Source organism: Ambystoma mexicanum, chromosome 6q, assembly GCF_040938575.1.
Source record: "Ambystoma mexicanum isolate Mex_15411 chromosome 6q, UKY_AmexF1_1, whole genome shotgun sequence".
NCBI lineage: Eukaryota > Metazoa > Chordata > Amphibia > Caudata > Ambystomatidae > Ambystoma > Ambystoma mexicanum.
The window spans coordinates 3,579,026-3,591,375 of record NC_090937.1 but is presented as its reverse complement, the minus strand read 5'-3'; the positions used below and the strand labels follow the sequence as shown (position 1 = coordinate 3,591,375).

The following is a 12,350-nucleotide window of genomic DNA, read 5'->3' as shown; positions in this document are numbered from 1 at the left end:
AAGCACTCCCTTGTGCACCCACTCCTCAAAAAGCCGTCTGCTTTTCCTGCCTGTCCGGAAACTATCGCCCAATCTCTATCACACCTTTCCTGGTCAAACTGTTGGAAAAAACTGGCCATCTCCCAGCTTACTCTCCACACTGAATCTGTTGGTTGTCTCCATAACCATCAGTCTGGCATCAGAGCTGCCAGAGGCATGGAAACTGCTCTCCTGAACAACCATGAAGATCTGCTCTCTAACCTTGATTACAGCATTCCTTCTGTCCTCATCCTCCTTGATATTTCCACTGCTTTCGACATGGTCAAACACGCCATCCTGATCAATCGACTCCATGAGAATACGGGCATTACGGATCAGGCTCTTGAGTGGCTGACCTTCTTCCTCTTCGACTGCCCCTCCCAGGTGCAACTTGGTCCCTTTTTCTCCACCACAACCCTCTATACCTTTGGCGTTCCCCAGGGCTTCATCCTCTCACCCATATTTTTCAACCTCTGCTTGGCCACTTTGGTCCACCTGATCTCTACCTTCTCCTCGTATGTGGATGACACTCAGCTTTCCTTCAGGTTCCCCTCAAACTCCTCTCCTCTCTCTCTCACTCCTGACTGTCTATACGCGATTCAGGATCAGTGTGTCTCCAACGATCTCTCCCTTAATGCCAGTAAGATGGAGATCCTTCTCCTTGGGACCCCGGCCCCTGCTTTCCCTCTCGCACTCTGGCCAACCACCTTGGGGTCTCTTCCTTCGCCTTCCTGCGAGGCAAAAAATGTTGTCATCTTTGACTCCACTCTCTCTTTCTCTCCTAACATCTCGCACGTCGCAAAGAAGTCCCACTGCCAGCTGGTCCTCCTCAAAGGGACTCTTCCCTTTTTCACTTTCCCCAGAAGCTCACTGTCTCCAGAGCCCTGGTTCTCTCTAGGCTGGTCTACTGCAACAGCCTTTTTCTCATCCTGCCTTCCTCTACTCTCTGCCCTCTGCAACTAATCCAGAACAGGACTGCGAGACTTATCCTTGGCCTCAAGCCCAGAGATCGTATCTCTCCAGCCCTGAAATCTCTCCACTGGCTCCCGGTTGCTGCAAGTATCAAGTTCAAGACCCTTTGCATTGTCCACAAAGCTTTCTGGGCCCAGGCCCACACTACATCCAATGCTCTCTTCCAAGATAACTGCCTTCTCAAGCCCTTTGCTCAGCTACCTCCAGCTCTCTAAGGGTTAGATGCTTCTCCAGGCATAGAGGGTGGCGGGGGTAGATTTCCCTCCTCTGCAGGTGCCTCTCCCTGGAAAGGCCTCCCTGCCCCTCTCAAACTTGAGCCGGACCACCTGAAGATCCGGAAGAAGCTCAAAACTTTCCTCTTCTCCTCTGCTTTCTCTCTCTCCCTCCCCTGCTGGCCTACCTGACCTACTTGACTGCTGTACCGACTGGTTGCTTGGCTACCCTCAGAGTCTCACTGAGTCCAGACTCTTTCTTGATCAGTCACCCCTACACTGCCTCTGGGCCTACCACGCACTTAGGGACTGTAACTGTAACCCTACAGTCCCTTGTTCTCCTTGCACTGCCAAGAGCTGCGCTGCCCTGGCTGCACTTAATCAGAGCATTGCTGCCCTGTTTTTCCCTCCCCTCTCCCTTGCACTTCCCCCTCCCTTTCCGCTTGCGCACTTCTCGTTCTAGCACCTCCCCGATCTGAATGACACAAGGCCTAGGAAGATCGTTTGTCTTGTCCTCCCTCTATCTTCCCTACCTAGAAACACTTGTGTACAGGTGCGTTATCAATGACTTATATCATATCATTTTATCACAGATGCCCAGAAAAATATACAATGCCGCAGTAAGGAACAGCTAGTCTGGCAGCACCCAAATGCCAGTCTAGCCAGGTAATTGCACGTAGCAGGACTGCTTTATCAGAAATGCCCTGGTATAAAAAAAAAAGTCATACCAAACCGAGGAATGACTAGACTGGCTGCACCAAAATGCTTCTCTAGCCACTAATACCACATATCATGCCTGCTTAGCCTGGACATGGACAACCATTTTGATTTGTCGCACAATCCTGTCCCCCTCCCCACACAAATCCCCTCTCCCTCCCACCCCTTACCCAACCTCTAAAATCAGCTCTGCGTCCCTCTTCCTTGTCCCAGAGCTTACGTATGAGGCTCCTTGCGTCATAGGTAAGTACTGGGATGAGGAAGAGTGGGACTAGGAGTAATGAAGAATACAGGTAGATAACTCAGGCATTACCTCCATGTACATCTACCTCATCCCAGTACTTGTGTATGAGGCAGAGTGCCTCATACGCACGTACTGGGACGAGGAAGAATAGGGCTAGCAGTAATGAGTAATAAGGCATTAAACACAAATAGTGGTGCAACACCATTGAGTTGAATGGGATTGAGCACTCCTCCCACCCCCTGAAAAGGTGGGCTATGTTGACTTAACCTGGCTGACCTTCAGAGCAGTTGCCGGACAGAATAGGACACAGATGTTAAACGGCACCTGGGTTTCGCTGTGAACAAGAGCCCAGCAATTACTAACATAAAGCATTTCACTTTTATTACCTGCATTCAAATGCCAAATTTTTTAGGCAATTGAAATCGGGATGTAGGTTTAGTACTTGCATGCCAGGGGAGTGATTGGAAGGGTAGAGAGGGAACAGGAGACCACTCAATTCTCACAGCAGTCCATAAGTGAGAGCTTTCAACCTAAATGGAGAGAGAGTTCACTGCTTGTAACATTGAAGCGGCACTAGAACAGTCTCATTAAAATGCGTAAAGAAATTAGATGCCCCCAAACAAATACGTTTGCCCCTCCCCCACCGCCTGTGAAGTTAGCGCCTCTCCCAACATTTGAAGGGTTAGCCCCCCCCGAAATGTAGGTTTTATTGCACCCCTGAACGCAAGCAAACACCATTCACCATATACACACATGCACACCCAGCCATCCATACATTTTTAAGTGTGCACTCTTTCACCATACAGGCACACCCAGGAAGCCATCCATACATTTAAGTGTGCACTCTTTCACCATACAGGCACACCCAGGAAGCCATCCATACATTTAAGTATGCACCCTTTCACCATCCAGGCACACCTGGGCAGCCACCTGTACATTTAAGTGAGCACCCTTTCACCATGCAGGCACACACATCTAGGCACCCACCCATACATTTAAGTGTGCACCCTTTCACCATACACTCACACAGTCAGCACCTATACATTTAAGTGTGCACCCTTTCATCATGCAGGCATACTTAAACAGTCACCCGTACATTTAAGTGTGCATCCTTTCACCATACACTCACACACACGTCATGGGGTTGAGGGAGCCCTATTACTTCAATAAGAAATTGTTTCTATTTGAAGTCACTCTGACTTCATAAAGAAATGATTTCCGTTAAGGACCGAACCATGACGGAAATAATTTATTTATGAATGCAGAGTGACTTCAAAAATAAATGTTTTCTTTTTGAAGTCATAGGGCTCCTCCCACCCCATGACATGGAGGCCTCCAGCCTTGGGTCTTCCATGGCATGGGGTTGGGGGATATGATCAAGAATAGGCATCCCCTACCGCATGGACCCAGGGGAGTAACAGAACAAACAACCAAAAAGAAGGGGGTCACGCGGGACTAACCGCTAGAAAAATCAAGCGAAATAAGTAACCATCAGTAAAAGAGCCCAATGAGGGGATAGGCCAGGGCAAGGATAATATAAAATCAGATAATCTTTATTGTTCACATATTAAATCACATAACACATAATGCTGAATTCATGATAAAACAGCATAAAAACAGACAATAAATATTGAATATATAAAGGTAAAGTGCATGACAACCAAATAATCACCCTACAGTACAGGATGGGAACAAAATGCAAATGACCCCGCGTCTACTGTACCGGAGGCGAAATCAAAAAGAGAAGGAAAGAGAAAGGGGAAAAGGAGCTTAAAAGAGAGAAAAGGATCACCCAAGGGGTCCTATTATTATCCCCAATCTCCAAATGCATACACAATCCAAGAATCAATTCTAAATATAGCTAGAATACTTCAATCAATTTTGGATAAAAATTGAAAAATAAAGAAATGCTAAGTACAAAATTACAATAGCTCTCCAGCCTCTTATTCTTGAGTGACATAATATATAGAAAAATTACATTTCAAAATGATCAGACAGGCTTGCAGTGCAAAAATGATAGAGATGCAACCTACAGCACTTGTCACCATTTCGACCTAAACAGTCAACCACCAGTACATAGTGTAGCTTCCACCGTTCTCATGTGCTACACTAGTATCACTAAGTAGGTAGTTTCGACGACCTCAAAAACTTGTCTAAGGCGTCTGTCTCTTATGAAAAAGAGAGAGATGGCTTAACAGTTGTCTTCCTCAGGACAGGGCAGAAATGGTTATAAACTGTTGGAACAGCAATGGATTTAAACAGTCACTGGCGGACATCTTGATGTTCTTCCCTGCGTCCTTCAATAGCCTGATTCATCTTCTGGGTATATGAAAAGTCCATGCATTCCTTCTTTATCAAATTCATCTCTAAAGTGCATCAGAGAATTAAAAAAAAGAATAAGGAAAAAGAAAAAGAAGACACAAACATGTGACAAAGTTAAAAATACACAAATAAAAATCCTTGACCTAGCCTAGCAACCCCACAGTTACCCAATACACATCATTACAATGTGATTCTCAACAAGAATCCAAAACATGCAGTAATCGCTCAATTTAGAGTCATATTATAGAAACCATAATAGGATCGGGGATGTAGAAGTATATTCCATCCCAATAGACAGGTCGCGGACATTCAATTAGATCAATCCGACAAAACAAGTTGCCGGGAGAGGGGAGTCCAAGTCAATAAGGGAACCCCTTACAATCCCAGTGGTATGTGCATAAAGAGCGGGAATAGCGCACTTAATCAGTCAAACAGACAACATAAACATCCAAACCTTCAAAGTTGAAAGCAGCCAGCTCCTCCTGGATAAAACCGCAGGAAGGAAAAAAAAACTTAATTCTGGGGCTATGGTATCATAATTGGATGTGGTTCGGTTCATTTGTAGAGGAACTTAATGTGCCTTACGCCAGCTGAATTTCTGCTGGCTAAAGAAAAAGAAAGACAATGGTTGGAACACAGCCAAATAAGGAGGAGTAGGAAAAGGCACATTACATCAATGGGTCATAAACCTATATTTATGCCAACTCGATGCATGTGTGCATATATCCCATCCACTGCTGTACTTATTGCTGATCTACTGGACCTTGTGAATAGAGGTGATAAAAAACCATTCTGCACAGCATCAATCATTTAAATGAAAAAAGGAGAGGTTTGCCTGTGCCACACCATGATATTTCAGTACAAACATACGGTTGGCTAGACAAAAACCTCAATCGAATGAATATAGTTCATAGTACATAGGCTGGCTTTTAAGCAAATGAGAATATATTAAGCCGGCTGCCCCTGGCTGTAAAGTAAAAAGTGGGGCAGAAAAATCAGGAAGAGAAAAGAAGAAAAGAGGAGAACAGCTGTCTCCAATACCTGAATGGCAGAAGAAATATAGATGCATGCCGCGTCGCATCCAGTTCGTTGTTCGTTCTCACCGGAATCAGGAGCAGCAGACGGATCAGAGTCCAAATGCTGTCAGGCGGCCCTCGCATTCAACCAAGATATTCCGAAAGCGGGTTCCTGCCTGCATTCACTTCCTCAAATAGTGAACCCCTAACATCACGTGATCGCAGAAAGCGGTCACGTGACCAAGGATCCAGAGAATCGTTCTTAAAGAGGCAGAGGCCTTATTAAGCTAATACACTGGTATACTGCACTTAAACCCAAATGAATCAGTGCCGAAAAAGAGCCCCCATTACAGGACTCATTCGAATACTCAATTGGAAAGTTTCTTTTTGTAGTCACTCTGCCTTCATAAAGAAATTATTTCTGTTCCAAAATTAATTTCTTTATGAATGCAAAGTGAAATCAAAAAGAAAAAAATATATTTGATTTTTTTTTCTCCAAGTGGGGCCCCCTCCCAGGTCATGTGCTGGTGGGGCCCCCAGCACCGCGAGGGCTGCCGGGGCCCCCGTTAAGCAAGTGCAGTCGATAGTGAACATTTGGGAAATCATCTGCTTGCACAAAAGCTATGAAATGGTCTGTGTTGCTGCGGATGGCACAGCCTCTCTCAGGCCCCCATGAACCCCCCCTGACATAGAGCACACACTGAGTCATGCGTACAGTCCAGTCTCCACGGTCGCTCTGACGCAGCCGTGGAACGCCCCATTTATTTAAAGCACACACGGCAGAATTAAGTCACTCCGTCACGGCTGTATGCCTTAAAGTGGCTGCCACCACACTCCTTTTTCATATCAAAACAAAACAGCAAAAGAGGAAAAATACACACACTCCACAATAATACACTGCACCCAACATGGACACCCCTTTAATCACATTCCACCCCAGACCCACCAGTCACTTTTCAGTTCATGGGCTGGGCCCAACAGTTCATGGATCCAAAACATAGGCATTGAGATGGGCAGGCTTCCCCCTCCTGACCCTTTGGGGATACCTCCTGCCTGCCTCCTGGATAGGGCCATCCTTACCTGTGTCCCCCCGACCTGGGGAACTCAGCGGATCAGCCAGGCCACTCCTCTCATCCAGTACATCACTACCGTCCCTTCTTTTGATAGCCTCTGCCTGGTCTCTCCAATCTTCTTGAAGAAGCTGGCATTGTGGGTAACAGTAGCACTTCCATCAGAAGCAGTCACCATGCATTGGACCAGGCTTGTAGGTTAGTGACAGCTTGCATTGAGGTTGTCAGTTATTCACAAGCACTTCATCTCCTGGAGCTAGCAGCTGGGGCCGGAGTCCTCTCCTGATGTTCCCCCCCTCCGTCCTGAGACTCCTCTCCCGTTCCACCTGAGCGTTGTCAATGACAGCTGGTTCTCGCTCATGTACTTCCAGTATTAGACCACTCAGACACTGCCGAAACATGTCTTCTGCTGGTGCCACTCCCATGGATTCATGCAGGGTGGCCCTGTACTGCCTTAAGAATTGATACAAAGCCATCTGCAGGCAGTGACTCTGGCTGTGGGCGATGCAAAACACCTTATTTAAAGTCCTCATGAATCTTTCTGCTTCGCCATTCGCATGGGGCAAGACAGGTGTGATCTTGCAATGTTGTATCCCATACTCCTCCATCAGCTGGGCGAAACTGTCACCCTGGAACGGTGGTCCGTTGTCAGAACACAGGGTCTGAGGCAGGCCATGGGTAGCAAAGATCGTCTTTAGGGCCACCTCCACCTTGTCAAAAGAGACTGAGGCTCCTTCTGTGCTGGGGTCACCACCTGGCACCACACACAGGCAGAGACAAACTCCTCCTCCTGTCTCTCAAGGTCTGGGAAGCATACCTTCTGTCATAGGACCTTGCACATTGGCATTATTACTATGCGGTCCCGCCGGAGTAACAGTCCTGACTCCACAAAAGCCAGTTCATCCTTGACCCTCCAAAGTTGTTCCAATGCCGATCTTGCCTCCTGGGTCCTCTTGGCCTGGGCCAGTGTGTCCATGACCGATTTCCATGACCCCTGCTGAACGGCCACCTTTATGATGTTGAAACACTCATCCTCAGCCGCTGCCTGTTCCAGTTCGTGGATGGGCACCAAGTTTGGGGTTGCCGTCTCGACCAACAGCCTCACATGCTTATCTGCTTCATCTGCACTATTGCTTCTGTGTCTGTCTGGGTCGCACCTGGGGTGCCTGGACACGTAGACACAATGAGACCCCATATTCAAGTAGCGCCAGCATCCACCTCTCAATGCAGGCTGGAGGCTTGGACGATGAACCAGCCATAATCGGTAACAGGTACTTGTGTCAGTGACCACCGTCACCTGCCGTCCAAGTACATACAAACAAAAGTGTCGACATTCCCACAGCACCGCCAGGGCCTCTCTCTCAAATTGGGAATATCGCTGTTCGTGAGTGCCTTGTTCGCATATGCAATCAGCCAGATCTCCCCGTTTGCGTCCCTCTGGGTAAGAACTGCCCCCAGAACAGGTTGGCATCCACCACAATTTCTGAGGACAAGGATGGGTCGAAGAAGGCCATTGTGTCCTCTGCCCTCATCACCCCTTTCACGTCCTCGAACGCGGCCTGCTCAAGGGGTCCCCACTGCCACATAGCGTCTTTCTTGGTTAGGGTCCGCAGAGGTTCCGACCGGGATGCAAGATTCCTGATGAATCGGCCACAGTAAGTGACAATCCCCAAGAAACTTCGGACCTCGGACACATTCTCTGGAGTACTTGCCTCCATGATGTCCTTGACCTTATGTGGATCTGGTGACACACCCCCTTCTTTGAATACAAATCCAAAGAATTTGATGGTCTTCTTGAGGAACCTGCACTTGTCCTTATGCAGAGTTAGTCTGAGTGCTTGCAGCTGTTCCAGTGTCATCACCAGCCCAATTCAGGATTAGCTGAAGGGGGCATAGGGAGATTGAGAAAGAGGCTGGTGCAGTAGTCCAGCCTGGAGAGGACCAGAGCACTGGAGACATTGAGCTTCTGGGGGAAGGTGAGGAAAGAGAGAACGTCTCTGAGGAGGTGGAGTTACTAAGGTCTATGATGTGACCGGTGAAGGAGAGAGTAGAGTCGAAGATGACCCCTGAGGGTTTTGGCCTCACAGGATGGTGGGGGTAGAGGTCCCAAAGTGGGTGGCCAGATGGTAGGAGGAAAGGATGGTGCAGGTGTGCCAATGAGTAGGATCTCAGTCTTACTGCCATTAATACAGAGGTCGATAGCTGCACACCATGCCTAAATGGTGGGCAGGCAGTCGGGATGAGAGAGGAGGAAGAGGAGGTAGCAGAGCGAAGTTTGAAGGATAGCTGTGTATCATCAGTTTAACACTGGAAATGAGGAGAGAAGGAGGAGGTCAGGCGAGCAAGAATGGCGAGATAGATATTGAAGAGCCAAGGTGATAGGATAGATACTTGGTGGACGCCACAAGTAGAGAGTGTGGTGGTGGAGGAGAAAGGGCCTTGTTGCAGCTGGGAAGGGCGGGTAGTGAGGAAAGAGGTCAACCAATCCAGTGCCCGGTCAGTGATGCAGAGGGTGTCACAGAGTCATTTTATGAGGATAGAATGGTTGACCATGTCAAAGGCAGAGGAGAGATCAAGAAGAATGAGAACAGCGGGACAGTTGGAGTTGATATTTGCGAGCATGGTTTCAGGGGTGTTCAGAAGAGCAGTTTCCGTGCCTCTAGATGCCCAGAATCCAGATTGATGGTCATGATGGCAACTAACAAGATCGGTTTGGAGGCTCAGTTAGCGGAGGGCCAGCTTCTCCAAGAGTATACCCAGGAAAGGGGTAGTGGAGATAGGGCAAAAGTCTGGCCAGAAGGAGTTAGCAGACACCTTTTAAAAGAGAGGGTGCACAAGGGAGTGCTTAAGGGATAGAGGAAAGGAGCCAGTGGTGAAGAAGTTATTACAAAAGTCAGCAACAGCCGAGGTGAGAGAGGAGATGTTGTCCGTGATGGTTTTGGGTGAGCAAGGGAGCACCTGTTTGGAAGAGATGTTCATAGAATGGACCACTTTAGAGACCTCATCCGGTGTTATGGGCAGGAGGGAGGAGAGTGAGAGGGGTGGAAGGAGGGGAGCCAAGGAAGGCTTGGGAGCAGGTGAGGGAGTGGAGATGGCGGTGGAGGAGTGAGGACAAAATGTCCTGAGTTTTGATGAGAAATGGGAAGCCAAAGAGGTGCAGAGAGCCTGTGAAGGAAGGAGAGAGGTGGAGACTGGAGCTGGAATGATGTGTTCCTTGCAGAAGTTGAAATGTTCGGCCGTGTTATTAGTGGCTCTCGAGATGCAGGCTTGGATGTGGGCCCACTTCTTGGAGTGGATAGAGGAACGATATTGCCTTTGGAGCAGGTGACAGGCAAGTTTGTCAGAGGGCAAGCTTGCATTTCAGAGATGCTAAATCGGAGTCGTACCAGTTGTTCTTGGAGATAGATTTCAGGTGGATCCTCATGACAGGGGCAAGGATGTCAAGGGTGTTAGGGATGGAAAGGTGCAGGTTAGCAAGGTCAGAGTCAGGGGGAGAGTCAGAGTGGAGGTGGGAGGGGGGATGAAGGTGGATGCAAAATCAGCGACTGACACTCGCTTCATAGGTCGGAAGACGGCGAAGGATGCTGGCAGTGCTTGGGGGGAGACTCGGAGAGAGGGCCCAGGAGCCCCAGGCAGGAGGAAAGGAGGGACTGATCAGACCAGGAGAGGGTAATGGTGTCCAGATTGGAGATAGGGATGTAAACAAGAAATTAGAGCATACAGAGTGTGACCAGCAGAGTGGGCTGGGCCAGAAGGAAGAATAGAGAGAGAGAGAGGGAGTCACAGAGGACACCAAACTCAAAGGTAGATGTTCAAGGGAGTTCAGGTGGATGTTGAAGTCATCAAGGAGGAGGCGTTTGGAAGCAGAGGTTGAGAGGGAGGACACGAGGTTGGCCCATCCAGAGATAGGGCCAGGCGGCCTTTAGATAGTGGCGAGGGTAAGAGAGAAAGTAGGAGAGGCCCCGAACCTACAGACGGGGCATTCGAAGGAGGAGTAGGATTGAGTGGGTATGATGGAAGCAGGGACCGACTCAGGGAAGATCAGGGCCATTCCACCTCCAGGCCTGTTGGGTCTGGGTTTGGAAAGGGTTTTGTAGCCCTCAGAAAGGAGAGTATCAAGAAGATCAGAAACAGAACTGGCATTGAACCACGTCTTGGTAAGAGTGAGGATATCTAAGTCAAGGTCTTCAAGAAGGAAACAGATGTCAGAGAAGTGCTTGACAGCACAGCGAGCATTCAGAGTAGCGAATTGAAGCTTGTTACCACCTTTGAAGGTTTTCTGAGGGGGCGATGGGGCGTGGTACTCCCATCAATGGTGGTGGAGAGGTTTAAGGAGAGGAAGAAGGAGTGGTAGGGGAAGGGAGGAAGTTTATGAGAGAGGGCAGGCGCCGATCAAGAAGGAGGAGAGTAGGTTGAGAACCTTGGGCCATGATAGTGCCATTGTGATAGACATTAATGATACACCTATAGGATGAGAAGTATGCCCGCAGGACTTCCCACCTAGTGTAACCATTAATGGGGAAAGAGGAGAAAGAGGAAAGAGTGGAGACCAGATGGGGGTCCATGGGTCAGGGGAGGGGACAGAAAAGAGGATGTCAGTAATAGTATGCCTGTAAGTTGCATTGATGTAGGTGTCAGTAATAGGTAGGTCTGGACAGAATAGCTTTTTTGAGCTTTTTTCTACCAGACCTCGTGAGAAGGTTAGGATAGGTGATAGAGTAGCAGTTGGAATAGATAGGGAAGATAGAGAGTGCCTTGGGAGTAGTGGAGAAGAGAGAGAGACACAACAGGGGAAGCTTAACAATGCACAGGAACTCACCAGATGGCCTAGCAGCCACGCAGGCACATAAGAAGAAGATGTGCAATGGATGACAAATGATGTACAGATTTAGCAGCTACCAAAATCAATTTTCAAATAAAGTAATAAATTGCAGCACAAAATGGAGGATGCACAGATCTAGAAGCACACCTAAATCGATTTTCAAATAAAGTACTAAAAAGCAGCACACAATAGGATGCACAGATTTAAAAGCCAATCTACGTTAGAGCTATGAGCAGGGCACTAAAAAGCAGCAGAAAGCGATAGATGTGTGAGTTAGAGCACTACAGGTACATAAATCAAGTGATGCAGAAAATTACAGTTTGCAATTAATCTAGAGGAGGAAGGGAGGCATGATTTAAACAGCAACCAGTACATAAAGTGTCCAGGTGGGGATGTAGTCCAGGGACGGGTGATCCAGGGTGCTTACCAGTACAATGAAAGTGCTGATTTTGCATAGTCATTGAATGGAGGGGTCACTGCCAGTTTATCCATTGTGGAGTGTGGCCTGGGGAAAAGTCACAGGAGCTGCGGCGTGGAGAGGGGCTCCCTCTAGCTCTGGACAGGGCCAGACAGGAGCCTTTGTGTAGGGCCTTCGTGCTGGGGCCCGGCTCTCTTGCTAGCCGGCTCCCAGTAGGCCCGTTTACACCAAGAGGGAACCAACCAGGAGCTTTGCTAGAATGGCTCCATGGCAACCCATGAGGGCGGCCATTACACAGAGGAGCAGGTTAATGGAGATTGTGCAGCCCACATGTGTTGGCTCTGGTAGAAAAAGCAGTCTGGAGCAATTTCCCAGCACGCTGTAGTCCTGGCGGTAATCTGCTGCTGTTTCAATGTAAAAATGTACACAAACACACAACTGTGCAATCATTCAAGAATCACCCAGAGCACAGAGCGATCAGCTGGGTGAGGTGCGGCAATGGGGTGGGGGCACGCAACCACTGCACCGACTAGAAGGCA

The 12,350-nt window shown here is 48.4% G+C and overlaps 1 protein-coding gene across 4 annotated transcripts in view; it reads left to right on the top strand.

Moving 5' to 3' along the window:
• The window catches only part of TMOD1 (tropomodulin 1), a 720,714-nt gene that overhangs the window by 318,602 nt on the left and 389,762 nt on the right, over nucleotides 1–12,350 (top strand). The window lies entirely within an intron of this gene.